Here is a 20,213-nt window from a genome sequence, read left to right as displayed (position 1 = left end):
GACTTCTGACCTCCAGAAGTGTAAGGTAATAAATTTGCATTACTTAGTTTGAGGTAATTTTTTACAGCAGCACCAGGAAACTGAGACCGAGAGCCATAACATTAAAAAAATAAAAAGCAATAACTTTAGACATGTTACATATTCATTACTGGAAAGTGAAGATTTTCTTTATATAGTCAGACAAAGACTCAAGTTGACAGAGAACTCCACCATTTGAAAAATCGCCGGTCACCATAGCAGGGGGAAGCAAGTACATGGAAGTTTCAGACTCACTCTTCTATAATTTGGTCTAGACAGTTACACATGTCACTTCTGTTCATGATCCATTGGCCAGAAAGTTAAATCCCTTGCCTAACTTAAGTTGCTGTGAAGTGTAACCTCCCATGATCTTGGAGAGAAAGAACTGGATATTGGTGAGCACCAGTAATATCTATCTCAACTTCATACTAGGGAGTCGATGAAAAACTAAGTCAAAAAAATGTGAAGAAAATAATTCTGAGTTGGCCCAGTCTAGATTTCATAATTCGGAGTCTGCTCTTTTGTGCAAGTTTGTGTTGGCATGACCAGCTCCTTATATTATCAGAGCCTATATTGTTAATTACAGAGAATTCTCAATATCTGAAGTTGTTCACTCTAGATGTTATGTGAAGAATCTTCAAATATTTATATATGAGTTAATCACATCATAAGGTATTTAGATGTTGAATCACTATGCTATATACCTAAAACTAATATAATATAATATTGTATGTCAACATTTAAATAAATAAAAGCATCTTCATTAACTCAGTCTACAGCCCTAAGTATTGCAAAACTGTGCGCAATTGTGTAAAATACCAGCTGCAAATGCAAATCGTACTGGGCCTTAGCATCTCTTTATTTTTCAGTGTTCTTTTCTCTATCCTTTTTTACTTACAATGGAGCAGAGCAAAAAAGATATAACCCTCTCTTTCTTCTTATAGAAGAGAATAACTCACAAGTAGAATAAAACCTGAAAACAACACTCCAACACACTATTGAGCACCCCAATTTTTACTAATGCTGTTAGAGTATACTAAAGCTGAGTGTTTAACTACTTCATGCAAATTTTATATAATTTTTTGCTTTTATTATAATGTTTTCATTTGGCTATGATGTTATAGTATATAATTAAATGTTATAGATTTAAAAATTTATAGAAATATATATACATATATGTGTATATATATTTCATATATGCATATATAATATACACATACGTATATATACACATACATATATATACACACATATATATATGTGTGTATATATATGTATATATGTGTATATATATATATGTGTGTATATATATGTATATATACACACATACGTATATATACACATACGTATATATACACACATATATACATATATATACACACATATATACATATGTGTGTATATATATGTATGTGTATATATACGTATGTGTATATTATATATACATATAATATACACAATATGTATACACAATATACATATATGTGTGTATATATATATATAAAAGAGAGACAACATTAAGACAACAGCTAGACCACTCTGACTGTGGCAGGCAGACTTCTAAGATGGCACCCAATAATCTCTACCTCCTGAATAATCTCCCACCTTGCATGATCTCCTCTTGAGTGTGGGCTGGACGTAGTGACTTGCTTCTAGTGAATAGATAAGCAAAAGTGATGAGATATCACTTAAGTGACTAGGTTACAAAATATTGGCTTTCTTCTTGCTCACAAACTCTTTCTCTTGCTGATTTTGTTGAAGCAAACTCCCTTGTTGAAAAGGTTCCTGTGGCAAGGAACTAAAGTTTGTCTCTGGCCAACAGTCAGTGAGCAAATGAAATCCTCTGCCTATTAGCCTGCAGTACATTGAATTCTGCCAGCAACCACATGAATGAGCTTGGAAGTCAACTTCTTCAATTGAGCCTCGTGATCAGACAACATCCCCAGAAAACACCATGATTGTGGTCCATGTGATATAGCGAGCAGAGGACCCAGTTAAGTTGCCCCTAGATTCTTGACTCATAGAAACTGTGACATACTAAATGTATGTCGTTTTAAGCCATGTTTCACATAATTTATTGTACAGTAGTTGATAACTTATATATTATGTTTTTGATTGTTTCATCTTTTATGTTGGAAGTACACAAAACAAACCTCTCTTTCTTTCTTTCGACCAATAAGTTGGCTGATCTCAGCTAGGCTCACTCATGCATCTGCTGTCAGCTAGCTGGTCAGCTAATCTTGACAACATCACTGGGGAAACCCAGCTCTCCTTCACTGGACTCTTCTTATATTTGTTCTGCAGGCTACCCAGGGCATGTTCTCATGCTAGTGCCTGGGGTCCATAAAAGGAAATAGACATTCAAAAGTGAGTTTCAAACTTCTGTTTACATTAAGTCAGCTATAAGCCCATTGGCCAAAGCGAATTACACAGCCAAGTTAGGATCAGGGTTAGAGGTCACCATCAAAGGGCATGGAACAAATATCCATGGAAAATTGGAGACATTAATACAATCAATTTATCATAATCTTTAAGGTCCCTTTTCAGCATATAATTGATTTAGTGTAAGGTCTTTTGTTGTTGTTTGTTTTTAAAGAGGCCTCCAGCACTAAATACTGGGAAATACACTGAGAATAAAGAGGAAAGAAAACTAGCTACTTCTTCTTTAACAATAAGACTGTGTAATTGGATATGAATACCCTATACCTGAAAAAAATAGATATATTTTAATTAAAATTTAGTGCCATATGACTGCCTGATCTACCTTTCATTCTCTTTTCTCTTAATCTTTTTCTATCAAAGTTTTTCAAATCAACATAGTAACTAGGCAAGAAACATTCAAAGGATAATCATGTTCAATGAATTCATAATCACTTACATACATTTTCACTTATCATTCCCATTCACAAAGAAAAAAAGTAAAAAGAGCAAAAGAAAAAGAAATAAAATGAAGAAGAAAGTGATATAGTATTTTTTAAAGAAAGAATAGTAGGGGTTTTATTTGTTGCACATTTCCTTTAATGCTCATCAGAAGCTTCTTATAGCATCGAAGGGCATCTTTTCCTTGGGGTAGTTGTACTGGTAGATACTGAGGAGTAATTGAGACCAAATAAGTTGCACTGCGGTGTCATTCCCAGAAATTGTATAAACTGCAACCAGATAAATGCATTCTTCTTTAATTGATCTCCTCTTTTGGGACCAAAGAGGGAATCTATTAAATTCAGCTAAAATTATGTCCACAGACAATCTGAAAATCCAAGATTATAAGTCATAATCTTGGCCACTCATTAAATCACTCAGTATTAAACATGCATTTTTTCCATTTCGAAAGATAACCCTGAAAACAAAGGTATGGTAGAGGACAAAGCTTTTCAAGCACATATAAATCAGTTATGCTTCAGTAACAGTTGTGTTATCTCTGCTTCTAACCCTTCTTTTTTTTCCTCTCAGGTAGATCCAAAGACTTTGAATAGTGGTGTTCATACTTTTATCCATACGAATGGTTTAAGACAATATTCAACTCTATAATACCAATTTTCTAAGAATTCCTTGATTGTGTTATAAGATATGACCAATTTTACTGATGCATGAAATGTTATTAACTGCCATCAATCAATCACAATGCCAAGATGAGAAATCTGATAGTTTGGCTTCCAAAACATTTTTCTAAGTAAAATACCTGGAGGTAGTGGGGGGAGGGGATATCAGTCTGTAAAGGGACTTTGCCTGTTCAAAATTTTTTGTTAATGTTTTGTCTTAAATCTTTTGAATTGTATAATCTACTTCATAACATGTTTCTATTAGGGTAGCATAAAATTATTTGAAAATATTTTGCCAGTTAAATTGCTTATTTTCTTTTATTCCGAATCCCCATGTAAATTGACACAATAAGAAGAAGCTGCAGGCTCTTCCTGTGGTTACAATAACTCGTATGCCATTGCTGTGTATCCCAGTTTTGGAAACATAACACTAAATCAGTTTGTTATCCATATTATCCTGATGATCAAATTTCATTTTCTCTAAGTTAAAATAAAACCCTGACATAATTTTGTGTATTGGGTATTGAATCTGCAATTACTGAGTTGTCATTATAGATATCTTGCTTGCCTCCTCTGTCAAGACTCAATTCCAATTTGAAAAATCATGTGACGTCAGTTTCAATTTCTCTGACAATTTCACAGAGATAACACAAAATGTCATGATTTTATTTCCTGATTTACTATCTAGTAAATTGTTCTGCCCTATCATTAAAATTATTGTACTTATATTTATTAATTAGTCCCTGAAAAGGAGGTAGAGAGGAGATAAATATTATGCAAATAAGAAAGCATCAGTGGAAGTTCGGAACTATATTCCAAAATGGGTTGGAATCTGCCTACTAGTTCTAGAGACCCTTCACACGCTCTCAGATTCCTGGGAAAATATGACACTATTTTAAAATGTCATATTCTATAGTAATTTCACTACCTTTCACACTACTATTCAGGCCTATCATTTCAGAAAGTCCTTCCCAAATGGTTCAAGGTGATATCAAGTTTCCGTAACTACCATTTAAATCATCAAACCAGAATATACTTCTTTGCTCTCAATTTAACTATAATTTATGTCTGGTGGGAAGCTCATCATCCAAATTCCCCCCTGGGCAGTTTTTAAAGATGGAATTTTAATTGGGGGCAGAGGCATCCAACCCAGGCAGCAAGGGTCCCATATATAGGTCTTGAGAAAGAATAATGATGGAAAGGGAAGTAGGAGAGTGGAATAAACTGCAGAGAAGAAAAACAATTTTTGTTTAGACTTTACTCCTTATTTATAAAACCAAAGATTAAAATGTATTTTCAGCTTGCCTCTTCATTTAAGGGAAAAGGGAAGAAACCTAAAAGAATTCCCCTGCTGGCTACTCAAATTTCCACCCTATCTGCCCCTTAAAAAAAAAAAAAAAAAAACATGAAAAATCTCTTTCCTGTCCTATCTTTAAGACACAATTTAACCTTCTATCATTATTATTGATGTATTATATTATATCTCTTTAATTGAAATAACTGCACATATACCAATATAAATTTCTAAAGGCAATTGGTAACTTGTCTTTCCATGACCATAAGAAAAAGAAATAGTCTTTTAAAAATACATTTTTGTTTTAATGTTGCACTTAAAATTATATTAGTAGATTTCTTTTTGTTATTTTACCTTAGAACAAAAAAGTTTGTGATTATCTCAAACTCGTGGAGGTCTTTAAAGATAAAATAATTAATCAGAGTTTCATTCAAAATTATTTATAATAACTGGTTTTTGTCTTATTCTAGAAAATTAAGGGTACTATACATAGCAAAGATGCAAAGGCTACATTTTTTTTATGCTGTAACTTAAATCTCTGATGAAGTCATCTCAAAGACTTAATCTTTACAAAATGGAACTCTTTAGGGCAGCCTGACCCAAGTTGCACAAGTTTAAATAAAAATTATCATATTTCTCTCTTTACATAAAACAAATATTTTACTCCATTGCATACTACAATAACCTTTCTCATATCCAACAGAGAAATATTAACATTCATAAAATAAAATTACTCAAAGCCTATTTGTAAAGCAAAATCAGCAGTAGAAATGACATCATTTAGATTTAGTTACATTTTCAAAAGAAAGTGTGATTAATGAAACAGAAGTGTTCTCATGGAGAGCTTGTGCCCTGTGATAGTGACAATAATATCAGAACAAACTTTAAAAAACATTTATCTTCATTTTGCTCTGAAATCTTCTAAGTCAAATGTTTGAGTATGTGTGAAAAGTGCAGAGAAACTGACAGCTTCTTTAGTGTAGACCTGGCCTTTGTCCAGGCTTTCTCTTACATGTCTGACCCCTTCCTTATTCTTGCTGTCATTGGTTTTGAGGAAGTGAATGTTTGGGCTGTTTGTCATCTCGTCTGTTAGACCAGGGATGAGTCTGCTACTCACAGCCAAGTTCATGAGTCAATTTTACGAATGTAACTATTCTACATGATACCTTTGACCTCTCAGAGTTAGTGATGTGAGCATAAAGGTTGCCTGGAATGGTTAAACTTTTCCTGAGACAATCCAGTCAACAATGTTATGACAATCTTCCCAGACTAAGCTTTGCCTAATACCTACAAGTTGATCATGAGACAGTCAGGAGATTAGAAATGTATCACTTGATGAAGTTTTCAGATACATAACAAGAGTGTAAACAACTGTGCCATCCAGGAGGTTCCAAAGTCCAGGGTCCATTCAGGGGCAACTGCAGTAGCTCCCCTTCCTAAGTTCAGGAGTTTTCCTACCACAAAGAGCCCAGTAGGGGGCAGCTTCCCAAAGCTAAACCTAAAGACCATAGCCTGCCTAGCTAAAAGCCAAAAGAAAAGACTTGGTTGTCCAAGAGTCATGACTATTGGAAAAGTCCCTGCAGCTGGCACAAACCATAATAAAAAGTGCTTCATAGCCATGCGGAAATGACATCGAGGAAGAACGTGGGGGTCAAGCCAGAATCTGCACATTAAATCAGGGAGGATTTGTTTGGGCCTCTAATTTAGATAGGGAACAATGATTCCTCTACTGTTTTTGTTGTTTTGTTATTTTGTTTGCAAAAAAAAAAAAAAGTAGTTCTCTCTCTGGCCTGACTGCATCCTGCTCTTGAAATTGTTAGATGGTAACGAACACCTTCCATTGCAGAGATGCTCCTGATGGGGGCAATATTAAACCTGGTCAGGGGGTGGCTTTCATCTCTCTGGCTGTGACATCCCTGTGCCTGACACTGTGACCTTCACAATCGGACTTCATTGTCCTTAAAGGGGAAAATGCCAGCACACTTGAGAGCTGGACGGAGCTGGTAAAGTAGTCCTTGAGAATAGCTAGGTATATCTTTAGCAATTCCTGTTTACTTTTCTAACAGCTTACAAGAAGGAAATAAGACCAAATTTTTAGGTAGTTTTAGTGATGCAAGTTATCGGCTGAAACCAAATACTATTCTGAATCAAACAACCCTAAAGTGATGCACAATTCTAGAATCTGTTTAGTTAATTAAAATGTTTATTAATAAATAATAAAACATTCTATTTGTGTTTTAAATTGTTCATATACAGTATATACTCATATATATTTGCAAATAGGTAGTATGCTTGGCAGAGAAAAACAGACTTTTCAGAGGTCATCATTATCTGGAAAGTTTGGAGAGGGAAAGAATTATAATGAAACTTTTTTTTTACTTAATCATGGAAAAAGCAAATAAAATGAGATTCTAAATCAGAAGGAAAAAGATATACAATAGATTTTAAACTGTAAATGCCTTGTTCATTTTAGACCTCCATCTTATGACAACATTGCCTGCCTTAGTAACTGCGTAATATTAGGAATCTTGAGAAACAGTACAAAGGATGGGGAAATTTTTATACTTACACATGTACATATTATATGTTTATCTATACAAACCTGGATATAGAGAGAAGCTAATAAACCTATATCAGTATCACTGTTTTAATACTGATTGGAATAGCTTAGGAGTTTATGATAGAAAACACATTCTGATTTACCAAAGTTTTAATAACTATATATATACATATAAACATAAATAGAGAGAATGCCATGTGACAATGAAAGCAGAGATTGGAATTATACAGCTGTAAGACATGGAAAGCCAAAGATTGCCAGCAAACCACCAGAGGCTAAGAAGCAATAAGAAAGGATTCCCTTACAAGGATGCAGAAGGAGCATGATCCTGCCAACACCTTGATTTCAAGCTTCTAATCTCCAGAACTGTTAGACAATAAATTCCTGTTGTGTTAAGCCCCCCACTTTCTGGTACTTGATTATGGAAGCCCTAAGAAACTAATATAGATACTACTGACCAAATTTTTAGTCTTTCCTCCCTACATTTTCTTAAAATACCCTCTATAGACTCCCACACACCATAGTATTCCAAGAGAACTGCTACACATTTCAAAGTACTGTTCACTGTATCTCGCACTCTGACATCTCTTGAGAGACCTCAAACAATTCTATAGTATCAATTATTACCAATATGTTAGGGCCTCTCAAGTTCGTATCTACAGTTTGAATCTTTCTAAAGCTCCATGAGCCAACCTCATGGCCACCTTTCCTGCAGCACAACAAACTCCATAATATTCAGAAGCTTCACTTACTCTTTCAATGATCACCATTTTTTCATCCATGTCCCTATGGCTCATGTTCTCCTGGGAGTTCTGCAGTGAGGTTTGTCACTCCTCTAGTCTTATAATATCCTTAAGAACAAGAAATATATCTCTGTGAACCCTGTCCTAAAGATGAATTTTGAAAGTATTGAAAACTCTGACTAATTTGAAATGTTTTCTCTTCCCTTCTCCCATTGCTCTTATTGCCTGGCAGTGAAGTATGACATCTACCCAACCCCCAGGATTGTTTCCAAAAGGGCCTCAATATGAAAACAAGCCTTTGTTGCTCTCTCCTTGGCCCCAGGTGAAGGGCAGAAAATCAGTCAGACAAAGATGCCTATGGAAAAGCTGCAGATCAGACTAAGATGAGGAAACAAGAGAGAAGCAGAAATCGTCTGCCCTGGAGGCCACCAGGAAGGATCTACCTTTGTTCATTATCCAAAAGTCCTTTTTTTTGCCCCTTTAAATCACTCTTTTTTTTTTTTTTGCTTTGAAATAACTTAACCTGCATAATAATGTTCTGCACTATCAGAAAAAAATTTTTTTTGTATTTATTTTTTAATTTCATGTGAACCTTTTTCCAAAAATGAATAGAAGGTAAGCAATAGCAGATTTTGCTTCGGGGAGTGTCCATCTTGACAAATTTTAAAAACTACAATGTTGGGATATAATCTAACTCTCTATTATGAGGGCTTCCAAAAACCAGATGAAATTAAAAACAAACATTTTTTTCCTATATTTTGCTATCCAGAAAGTGGCATTTTATGTTAAAACGGAAAAATTTTATTTAAGCCATGTAAATCATGAGAATTGATAAGTTCAGGGTCTAAATAAAGAGTTAGACAAAGGCTAAATCGGACTTTTACAAACAAAAAAGGCAGACTTAAAGTAATGAGATCCATCTTTATTCATCTGATAAATATCTGAGTGTAACAAATGTATACTATGCATTCTGGTCCCAAGCCTGATTCACAGCTGGCACCTTCTCACTGTGTCCTCATGTGGTGCTAGTGATCTCCATGGAGCTTCTCAGTCAGATACTATCCTCATTCATGAGGGCTCCATGTTCATGACCTAAGCACCTCTCAAAGACCTATCTCTGAGTACTATCATCCTTGGAGGTTAGAATTTCAAAATATAAATCTGAGGAGGACATAACATCCAGAACATAGTGACCATAAAGGAAGCTATAAATAAAATAGAAATAAATAATAGTTTAGAATGGGAAGCCACAAATTTGCATAGATGTGACACCTCCTCATATTATTTTATGAAACTCCAATAAATTTTTAAAAAATTATTTAAATTTGACAAAATGGTTTTCTAAAAATTATACATGTGAGAATTGCCAAAATATTTTTGAGTAATAGAGAAAGGACATTGTTTCTAGTATCGGATGTATTAAAAACCATAGTAATTAAAAAGGTATGCTGGAATAGATAGATAAATCAATAGGACAGAAAACAAAAATGAGCTTAGCAATAAACTCAAATATATATAAAATTATAGTAAACGATGAGTTGGAATTATAAATTTGGGGATAAATGTTATATTGTTATTTAAAAAACTCATGCTAGGAAAAATGGTTCAATATTTTGGGATAGAGCATATAGAAAAATAAATTCCACCTGAAATAGACTGCTTCAAATCATTTACTTTTTCTGATCTCTGCTGAAACATGTTTAATACACAAGCATTTTTGCTTTCCAAGCAGTGGTATCCCCACGTGACCATATTATGGTCCTTCTATTCTTTATATAGTTTCATGACCCTTAAAAAATGATGTCACACATAACAAACAAACCAAACACTAGTAACACTAAAATGGGAAAAGCGTTCTTGGCATGGCTCAAAAAGTCATATGTATAATTTTTAAATCAGTGCTATAATTTGTGGTCCAGTAACCAAGACGGCATTTTGCTTGCTCCCCCAGCAAGAACCCGTCATTCTCGTCATGAACCAGAATCACAGAGTCTGAACTCTTGCTCTGGAAGGCAGCCTCCTCTGTGACCTCATCTGTCTCTTCTGACAAGGAGACAGATTTTAGCTTGTCCAAGGAAAGATAAACCCTGCTGCTTCATGCTTGGAAGGAAAAACACATCCTCCTTCCTAGGAGGGGCTGTAAGAAGAGTTCAGTACAAAAAAAAGTTTGTAAAGTCGTCATTTTCACCTGGTCTCCCTTTAATTTTTATGCTGAGTGCAGGCTTGTCTTGAGTGATTGTCACAACAGGCTAAATTTCCACTTCTTGCTCAGGCAATCACTTATTTTGACAAGAGCTTCTTTCCAGTAATAAGAAATCAATTCTACTTTCTTCCATTATATAACAAAGATATGGGCTGTTTGTTAATAAGATGGTCCCATGTTCCTTGTGATCCAGAATGTTAAAGTTTGACAAATAGGAAAAACATAGAGTTTTTCTTGAAAAAAGAAAAAAAAAAAAAAGCTGTAATGCAGCTACTCTAATTTGAATGAAACAAAGCCGATACTTGTACTCCCTGTTCTTTTCAAATGCCTTTCCGACACACCTGAGTTCTCGCAGTCCTGGAAAATCATTAGAGACAAGAAAACTCTGTAATTGTTTTAGAACTTCAAAACTGCCACACAGGATTGACTTTCAATATCAGAGGTCCTTGTGGAAGAGGATGTAGGATATCTTGTTAAGCCAGCTACCAGCTGCATAGCCAAACTTTTAAGATAAAAGTTAAGAATGAAAACTTATTTTAGCTCCTCAAATGAAGGAAGAGAGAAAAGCCCTTTGTCCCCAGTTCAGAAAATTTTGTTTTAATGTAATGAAAACTTAAATCGTGAGTGATTGGAACACTTAATTTTTAAGTCTCTAGCATTTTATTAGTATTGTTAGCTAAGAATATGTAAAATGTATAAGCTTATAAGTATAATATATATATACATATATATTTATTTCCAAACTTGAAGAAGGCAATCTCTGTATCCTCTCTATTTATATCTGTTTACATTGAATATGACATATAATATTTATTCTGATAATTTTCTCTTATTCAGTCTTCAGTGAAGAAAAATATAGTTTTCTTCCTGAGAAAGCAGAGATTTCATAGTGGCTTTAATAAAATCAATAAGTTTCATCACTAGATATAGAATATTTCCCTAAGGGTCACAAAAAGCTGAAGATGATTTGTCTTTGTCCAAGTAGACAAATTGTTAAATGAAAGAATCAGTAAAAGAATACTTCTTCTCACTGAACCAGGACAGAGAAATGAATGAGATGAACTTTACATACAAACACATATATTCCTTTTCTCCTCACTTATCTGTTGCTCTCCTTCCACCCAGTGCTGTCTGCAGTAGGAGCCATACTGAGAAGGCACTTCAACTCTGTTGACAGATACTGAAACTTGAAAGCAAAGAAAATTTGAAATGTGAAAGTATATTATTGTTCAATAACTATGCAAATCATTTTATTAATTTAAAACTTCATGGGGTCTTTTTCTCCTCTCTCTGTGTCGCTGGGTATGTGCCTGACTTGCTCTCTCTTACATGTTCTCATCCAGAGGGGTGAAATACCCTGTGGGGATTTCTTACTTAAAGCTATTTCCTCTCCAAACTGAGAAGAATAGAAGACCGAGATTCATTAAATGAATGATCATTTCTTGACATATAAAATAAGTAATCTGGGAAAACAATTTAAATGAACATGGGAATCTACCAAAACTTAATAAATGGACACAAGGAGGGTGTGAAAGTAAGAAGCTTTCTTTTATCACTTCCTCATGCCAAAAACAGAAATAGGAAGTATGCACTCATGAAAAACTTTAAAATAATAATAGTTCCAGTTTCAAACTTTGTCCCAATAAATGTAGACATGACTATTTTAATCCAGTTCTTCATTCTGTATACTAAATTCTGGATACTAAATTCAAATATTGTTATGGCATATTCTGTATAATTTTTTTTTCCCCTTAAGGCTAAGCCCTATGGGTAAGTAGATAACTTGTAAAACTGGTTCTACTAGCAAACTATAAGGACTTCATGCCCTATTTACTATGGTAGAAGAAAGCAACATTATCTTTTTTTCTCATTCTTGTTTTAACCTGAAAACATGGCTTTTTTTGAAGCTATGCCAGGTTCAGATCAGATACTATTAAGGCAGTGATGACTATGGGTTAATGCACACACTACTCCCACGGCTTCTCCTGTGAGGTCACTTTAAAGTTTCTACCTGGCCACGTTTTCATATGAATGTGTATACGTGAGCACCTCTGGAGGATATTAAGTAGTTGAATCATCAATAAATGTTAGTGGAGCTTATCTCTCTATTTCTCTAGATTCTAGTATGCAAGACATTTGAGATAACCTACTAAGACAAAGCTCTAAGTGACAAGTGTTAAATAGAAAAGACACAATTTGATTGGTAAAGATTTAAGAAGAAAATGTGGAAGTTACTTTCTGCAGTGTATGTCCAGGGTAACTGTTCTCCAGAGCTTATTTTAGAACCCTGGCCAAACACAAAGGTGTCTGATTCACTGTAATGAATAGTGAATCAAACACAAAGAATCTGGAATTCATAAACTGGTGATAGCCAATGACTTCAGAATACTCAATAAAAGCTTTATGCAGTAAAAAAAGGGGGGGAGGGGTATTTTTAAATGTTTTTATTTCACTCTCACTTCTGAAGAAGTGAAAATCTCTACCACAACTCTTGCATCCACACTGCTTTCTCCACCATTAACCTATCACTCTTTTATTCTTTTCTCCTAATCTTTCCCTTCCCCATAAAATAGCTAATGGAGAAAGGGAAAAGGGGCAGGGCTTTATAATTTTCAGTCTTATCACCAACCTTAGCTTGAATAATCTTGAAGTTTTTTCTAATAAAATCAAGTATCCATCCATAGTAATTAGGTAGGCTAAACTATCGAAGTAAATATTCCTGAAAATGTAATGGTCGAAATATGATAGAAGTGAATTTATCTCACAAGCAACAATCCAAGGCTAGAGGTTCAGGTCATTGGGCGAGGAGGTACAAAAATGTGGGGAGGCTCTGCCCCACTCAGTCATTCAGGAACCCAGCCCAGAAGGAGGATAATGCTTCCACCTTCCACATATGGTTTCTAAGGTCCGTCTGGTCTTCACTGTTTCAGCCCATGGGAAGGAAGAAAGAGCTGTAAGAGCAAGTATACAAATTTTCAAGAAAAGGCTTGAATAACATCCATCACTTTTGCTCACAGTTGACAGAGAGAGCTTAGTCCTGTGGCCACAACTTACTGCAGAAGGAGCAAGAAAATATAGTCTTTGGCTGGACAGCTTTGTCTGAGTTATAACTCTATCCTCCTGTGGAAGCCGTAGAGCACAGGTTTTGGTGAACAACTTGCAATCTCCACCGCACCCTCCAAGCCCCTTTATAATCTCAATAAGAACATGAGAATAAGATATAGGTCCAAAAGGGAGAGTGGGAAAGGTAGATAAGGGTAAAGGGGATCAAATATATGGTGATGGAATAAAATTTAACTTCTGTGGTGAACACACAATGCAATATACATATGACATGTTATTGAATTATGCACTCGAAACGTATAGAATTTTATTAACCAATATCACCTCCAATAAATTTAATAAATAAATAAATATATAATGTCAAAAAAAAAAAAAGAATCTATTGTCCTGGGTCCTTTGCAGAACAAACTATTTCTATGGCTTAGATAAGTTATCTACAATGGGAATGCATTTGCCTGATGAAGTGTTAAGGTCTTCTTATGAATTATACTCCTATTACACAGAAGTATTAATGAGGATAAAATGAGAACAAATATATAAAACCATTTGGAAAGTTAAAAGTATTATGTAGTTAAATTAAATTATTATTTTATTGTTCAAATCTAAGAAAGAATTAGTTTGGGCCAATAAAGACAATGCCCAACATTTCTATAATTAAATAAAATGTAATAACTAACGAGTAAACTGAAACAGAAATTAACCCTCAAATAGAGTCCAAACAGAGAGTATACACAAATAAGGATAGAATATATATCATCGGTAAGTTAGCACCCTTTTGTTGATAATGGGTCACAAAACCAAAGACAGATGTAGTAATATAGACAGAAAATTCATTCAGTTTAATGAATATCAAAACTGACTACCATTCCGGTAGCATCACTGAGGTTTGGAGGATCACACAAAAAATGCAGACCGCAGTAGAATATAATATATTGGCTAGAACATTAAAATAAGGATAGAGAACTTTATGCCCAATCCCACATAACCACCTTGGTCAATAACCTGATATGTCATATAAAGAGGTCAACTAAGGTTAGGTAATGGAGGTCTCCTGCCCCCAAGACCTGTTTTGGCATAACAAATTCAACATTTTGCCATTAAATGTCAGATCAATTCCCAAAGATTTAAACATTACCCAGAAATCTCTGTCTTCCTGGAATCTTTCATAAAAAAATAAAATAAAAGCCTTCAAACGCTACCATTTTCAAGTCTAAGGAATTATTATTGTATTAGCTTAATTTATCTTGATTGTTCACTTTTTAACATCCTTATCTCAGTTGGTTTTTAATGTTTATAAAGCAGGGCCTGTGTTTTTTAAAAGTCTATATTATTATCATTTTCAATGTATGTTTATATCTATCTTTTTATGTTCAAGAAATAACTTTTCTCTCTGGTATTCTTACAAGCAACTTACCATCAACTGTTTATTTTCTCATATAGCCATTACCAGAATTACCCTATATTATTACATATGAAAAGTTTTCTCTATTTAAGTCAAAGATGATCTATGTTTAATTTATCTTTTATCCCATATAACACATTTCACTTGGTAGACATTAACACACAAATTAGTAAAATTTTAGCTCAACTGTATCTCCCTCAACTTGAGGTGTTAGGGAGTAAAAAGGAGGCCCATCAATTGTAGGGGAACTTCTTAATTTTCCTCTCAGGAGTAGAGTGGGCCAGTCTCTGTGACCCTCCACAAGAATCAAATTTGTTTTTAAATATGCCACAAAATGTCAGAACGTCTCTGAGGCATACCCTCTGTCTAGCAGCCCTGGATAAACAGGCATTTAGCAGCAATAATTCCTAACTTGCCCTTTTGTGTCTCAGGGATCACCAAGAGATTCTTGTGTCCGGTGAGTTACATATATTTTTGATGGCCATGATACATATTATTTGAATGACCAATTGAATGAATAAATGAGCCAACAATTGCCATCCCTAGATACCAACAAATTTCCAACTGACATCTGGCTGCTCAATGGTGTCACTTGCATTAAGTGTGACAAGTTGTAATCTAAAATAACACCTAATTTAGATGCTAGTTCACTTTCAGAGCTGCAGGGAAAAGAAGGGAGGAGATTACAGCTCCTTGCACACCCTGCTTTCCACTTTCATTGTACCTGCTATACAATTATTGCTATCCTGCCTGCCAGAGTTCCATTAATGGCTCTAGAGCTCCTGGCACTTCACTGGATATTCCACTAAATTTAATCACCAAAGATGACTTATTCTTGCCAGCTGGGTACATCAACCTAAAGGAATATTATCAGATAAATACATGGGAATCTATTTTATCTAAATGTATGAAGGAAAGAAACAGAGAAGAGGGGTTTGTTACTGGTGTGATTTTCCTTTTTTTTTTTCTTCCAGTTTTATCATCGATTTAAATATTCATGCCAAAAGAGGTAATATTACCAGAGACAATAGACAACTTCAGAGAATCCATCAGCCTTTGGCTCTTCTGGAGGCAAGTATCTGGCTTCTCAGCTGAGTTGGGGTTGTGGCTGTGTAATTAGTTAGATTCAGCGAAGGCTACTTATTGTTCACTGCTCCTCCACTTACCTTTAGTGAGGCTGGAGCAGCTCAGAAATAAAGTGAGAGTTTGGCCACACTTTGCAGCACTCAGATTCTCCCACCTCCACTGGGGGTGGTATTAAACCCAATTTGAGGAGAATCTTCACTGCAGATAAGTTACATACTGAATTATTTGGCGCTGGTTCTCTAGGTTGTACTTAACTTTGTTCTTTCATTGCTTTAAGGTACAAATGCTTAAAAAAATAATAATAATAAGTAAATTTAAAAAATAAAATTATCATCATTACCCTCAACTGAGCCACCTGTAATTTTCTTCAACCCACCAGTGGTATAACCTTTTTTTTAATTCTCAAGTGCAAAATGTCTTATTTGTATTATTATGCTTTCCACTGTAGAAATAGCTGGCAGACAAAACCCAGTTCTTTCTTAATTTCCTTTCTAGATGCTGATGAAGGTAAGTGCCAATGAGGCAATATTACTTGTTTTATAATGACAATCATGCTCTGGTTGGTGACCTGTGACCTACCTCCTCAGGGGATTTCAAAGTTAACATGACTGTATACTGGACATCTACACTGGAAGGAATGCATTCAAGACTAGAAAATGTGGGAAGAATTTAGTGAATGAATAGGGCTTACAGAGCAGAGAAAGTAATTGAGTAATATTGCCCAACAAAACCCCTGATTAACAGTTATTTTCAGCCCACTGGTCTACAACTTCAATAGCCTGATCAGACATATCTACATTAGTACTCTGCTCAAATAGTATTCACCTGCCTTGGCTGGCCCTCAGAGGAGGAAGAAGAAACAGAGGTTGTAAAGTAGAAGTAAGTTAGCTTAATATGGCTGAGAATGGTTGAGGAAATAGGTGAGGAAACATCTGTAATGTGATGGGAGTTAAATACAGCTCATGGCACTCTGATCAGGCAGTGACCTCGGACCCTCTGCTTCCAGACCAAACAGATAGGCCTCCAGCCATACAGCCACTGTGCTCTCCATCCCCTTTAGCTGTCACTGCATGAGGACCTCATGCAGGATGTTAAAGTCTCATCTCCCTCACTTCTTGGGACCAGGAAACGAGAAAATCATTGTTCACTCTAATCCAAACTTGCCTCATCTTAGAGCTCGGCATTAGCTCCATGGTTTGCAGCTATATTGGGAGGGTCTCTTTCGTATAAGAAAAGGACAGAGTGTTGGAAGGGAGCTCTACTTGACAGATGGGAATGAGAGTGGTGTGAGTAACTGGAGGCAATAAAGGTGTTAGCAAATAGGAGGGAAGAGTGGGCCTCACCAATTGCTAACTCTCCTACTGGCTGCAAGTTGTACTAGTGCCAGTGAGAGCTGACTATCGAAGCTTCAGTATTAACAGCATGTGGCTCTGGCAGATTCGCAATGTACTTGTTGGCTTTCTCAGTATCACAAGCGTTGGCTGGGTCCCCATCCAACTAAAGGGGCTACTGTCTTTTTGTCCCCCTCCTTTCCAATGCTTTTTCTCCTGGTCTTCTCTCCTTTCTTTATCCTGATTCTTTTGTTCTTCTCCTCCCTGCTCCTTATGTGGTCTTTCCCTTTCATTTGGGATTCCTGTCTTTTCTTAAAGGAATGAGAGCCTCATCATCAGTATCAAGCCCAGTGTGATATAATCAGTTATCCTAAAATCACAGTCATCTACTCTATCCTCCATGTTAAGAAAACCCAGCTGCTACTGAGAATTGTATATCTATATAGGGTTTAAACGTGAATCACAGCAAGACTTCTTAAAGCAAGAATACCACTGAACCAAAAAAATTCTGTAACAGAAAGGAGTCTTAGATGTGTATTACCTCCTCCCAACTACATTGCATTTTACAACCAAGCAAATCATGACTTGGAAAAGTTAAATGAGTTCCTAACGTTATACAGCCAATAGAGTTAAGGGGTCACTTAGGACCCAAACTCTTGACTCCCTAGCCAGTGATTTTTTGCACTTTATGAATTTTAATGTAAAGTAGAAGTCACAGATCCTCTGGACTCCTATGCTACATAAAATAATTCTTACCCCTAGTCATGCTTGAATCCCTCTCCAACTGAAACAAAGACGGCTAATGTATCAGGGATGCTCTTTTGTTCTATTAATTGTCCACCTTTAAGGAAGTCACTCAGCAACCTGGTTCTCAGCATTCTCTTTCACAGCTGAGGAGGCCAGACAGATTTTCTGGGGTTGCTTCTAGCTCCAAATTTCACTGACCCTTTAAGCTTACTTCTTTCTCAAAATACCTGTCATTTCTAAGTAAATAGTGTTTTTAATCCTTCATGCTAAAAGAATTTAAGTAAATAAAAAGAAGAGATTGGGCTATGCTATTGGCCTAAATTATAACTTTGTGACCAGGGGATGAAAGAACTTAATAGCAATAAGAAAGCTTCTAGGGTCTACCGTTTACAATTTAAATACTTACTTGAGAGGTTAAAAGTTCAAAGTTGAGTCATAGTCTGAGGTGGCTCTGCTCTTTCTTTTTAATTATCTGAGGTCAGGAAGTTAATAATACCAGAAATCCCCAGTGGAGAACTCTTGTGCACTGTGTGAACTTTAAACTTGCTTATTTTTTTTTTTTTTTTAGGGTAAAAAGTTCAGTAGGAACACAGTGGACTTTTCCTCTTAGCCTCCGCCCATTTATCCCCCAAGGTCAAAAGTTGAACTGTAAAACAGGAACCCTTGTTCTCTGATCCACATTTAAACAGATCACTTATTAAAAGGTAAACATTCCAAAAGCAAGCCAAGATCCAATGTGAATCTGTTCAATAAAAGTGAAAATACTGTAATAAAATTAGTCTTTGATCCTTATCTCTTGCTTTAGAATTGAATATCAGAATTTATTTTCTTATTCTTTGAATCTCAAAGAAAGCAGTCACAAAATGCCTTCCTCGCCTGCCTCTGTCCTGAGATTGGCATATCTGGAAAAAATAAACCTGAGATGTTTTTAAATAGTTGTATTTACAGTCTTATCTTAAGGCAATTTCTGTAATTAACTCTACAGCATCTATGTTTGTTTATTTATTTTGCTTAAATAGGAGTTCCAGAACCATACAATGTGTTTTAAATCAGAGAGATTTAAAGGACTATGAAATTAAGAGTTGTTTGCTGAAAATGGTAGGGGATGTAGAAAGGAGAGAAAATGGATGAATGAACCCAGTGAACCTCATGGGAAGAAGGAATGGACTATATTTGAGATCTTCAAAATGTTAAAGCTCAAACATGAAGCCAGGAGGACAGCTGTAAATCTCTAAATAGGTATTTAACAAGACTAGTTTTTTTAAAGTGGTAGTGGCAAATTCAAGAAGTATGGAAGAGCCATTGAGTGAACATAAACTTAACCCATCAGCTTGCTTAGAAAAACTCCCTGAGCCACCATCAAATAAAGCTGTTATTGTATGCAATGCCTAGGTATCGTTTTCTAATAAAAAAAGTAATATATGTGTCAATTTTTTAAATGCATACCTATTAAGAATGCTTCCACTTGATAAGAAAAAAAGTTCGACATGTGAATCAACATTTATTCCGAAAAATTTTTAAGAAAGCACCTTCGTCTCAATTTATCTGTCCAAATGAGGTTAATACCACCTGCATTCCTACTTAGTAATTTTGGTACAGATTAATCAGAAAACAGTGAGAACCTTAAAGGTAGACAATAAACATTCATAATCAACACTTTTCACTGATATCAGTTTTAACAATGTCAGTTAAGTTTTGGGACTTTCTGATTAATTTTAATACGAATCAAAGCTAGAAGACATGGCTCTGAAGAATTTGTGACCTAGACCCATTTACATGGTAAGTAATTTTCATGACATCCTCTGAGACTTCTGGAGGCAGCTGGATGACCCAAACCCAGGACTGATACAGCCAGGAAGGAAGTGGGGAGAGCACACAGGGCTACTTCCTCTTGCTGGGACTCTTCTCTCAGCAGCTATAAGGAAGTGTGGCAATTCCTTATGAGTCAACCTGTGACTTACAGGTAACAAATGAAATTTGAGAAACATGATTATGTTGATTATGATGTTGACTGAAAGGAAGTCACTGCAGTCAGGACAGTGTTCAGGGAAAATCAGGTATTAAATCAGATTATTAGGAGGTAAAGGGAATTTGAACACTGCTCAGACATTTAGGCTGGTATTATATTTATGAGAATAACTTCTGATTTCAATTCATCTTGTAAATATCCCATGAATATTTGTTTCTATTTATTTTTAAGCTACCTCATTGTATTTGAGCTAGTTTT

The sequence above is a fragment of the Pteropus medius genome, unplaced genomic scaffold (genome assembly GCF_902729225.1).
Source record: "Pteropus medius unplaced genomic scaffold, Ma_sr-lr_union100, whole genome shotgun sequence".
NCBI lineage: Eukaryota > Metazoa > Chordata > Mammalia > Chiroptera > Pteropodidae > Pteropus > Pteropus medius.
Note: the sequence above shows the minus strand (reverse complement) of the source record.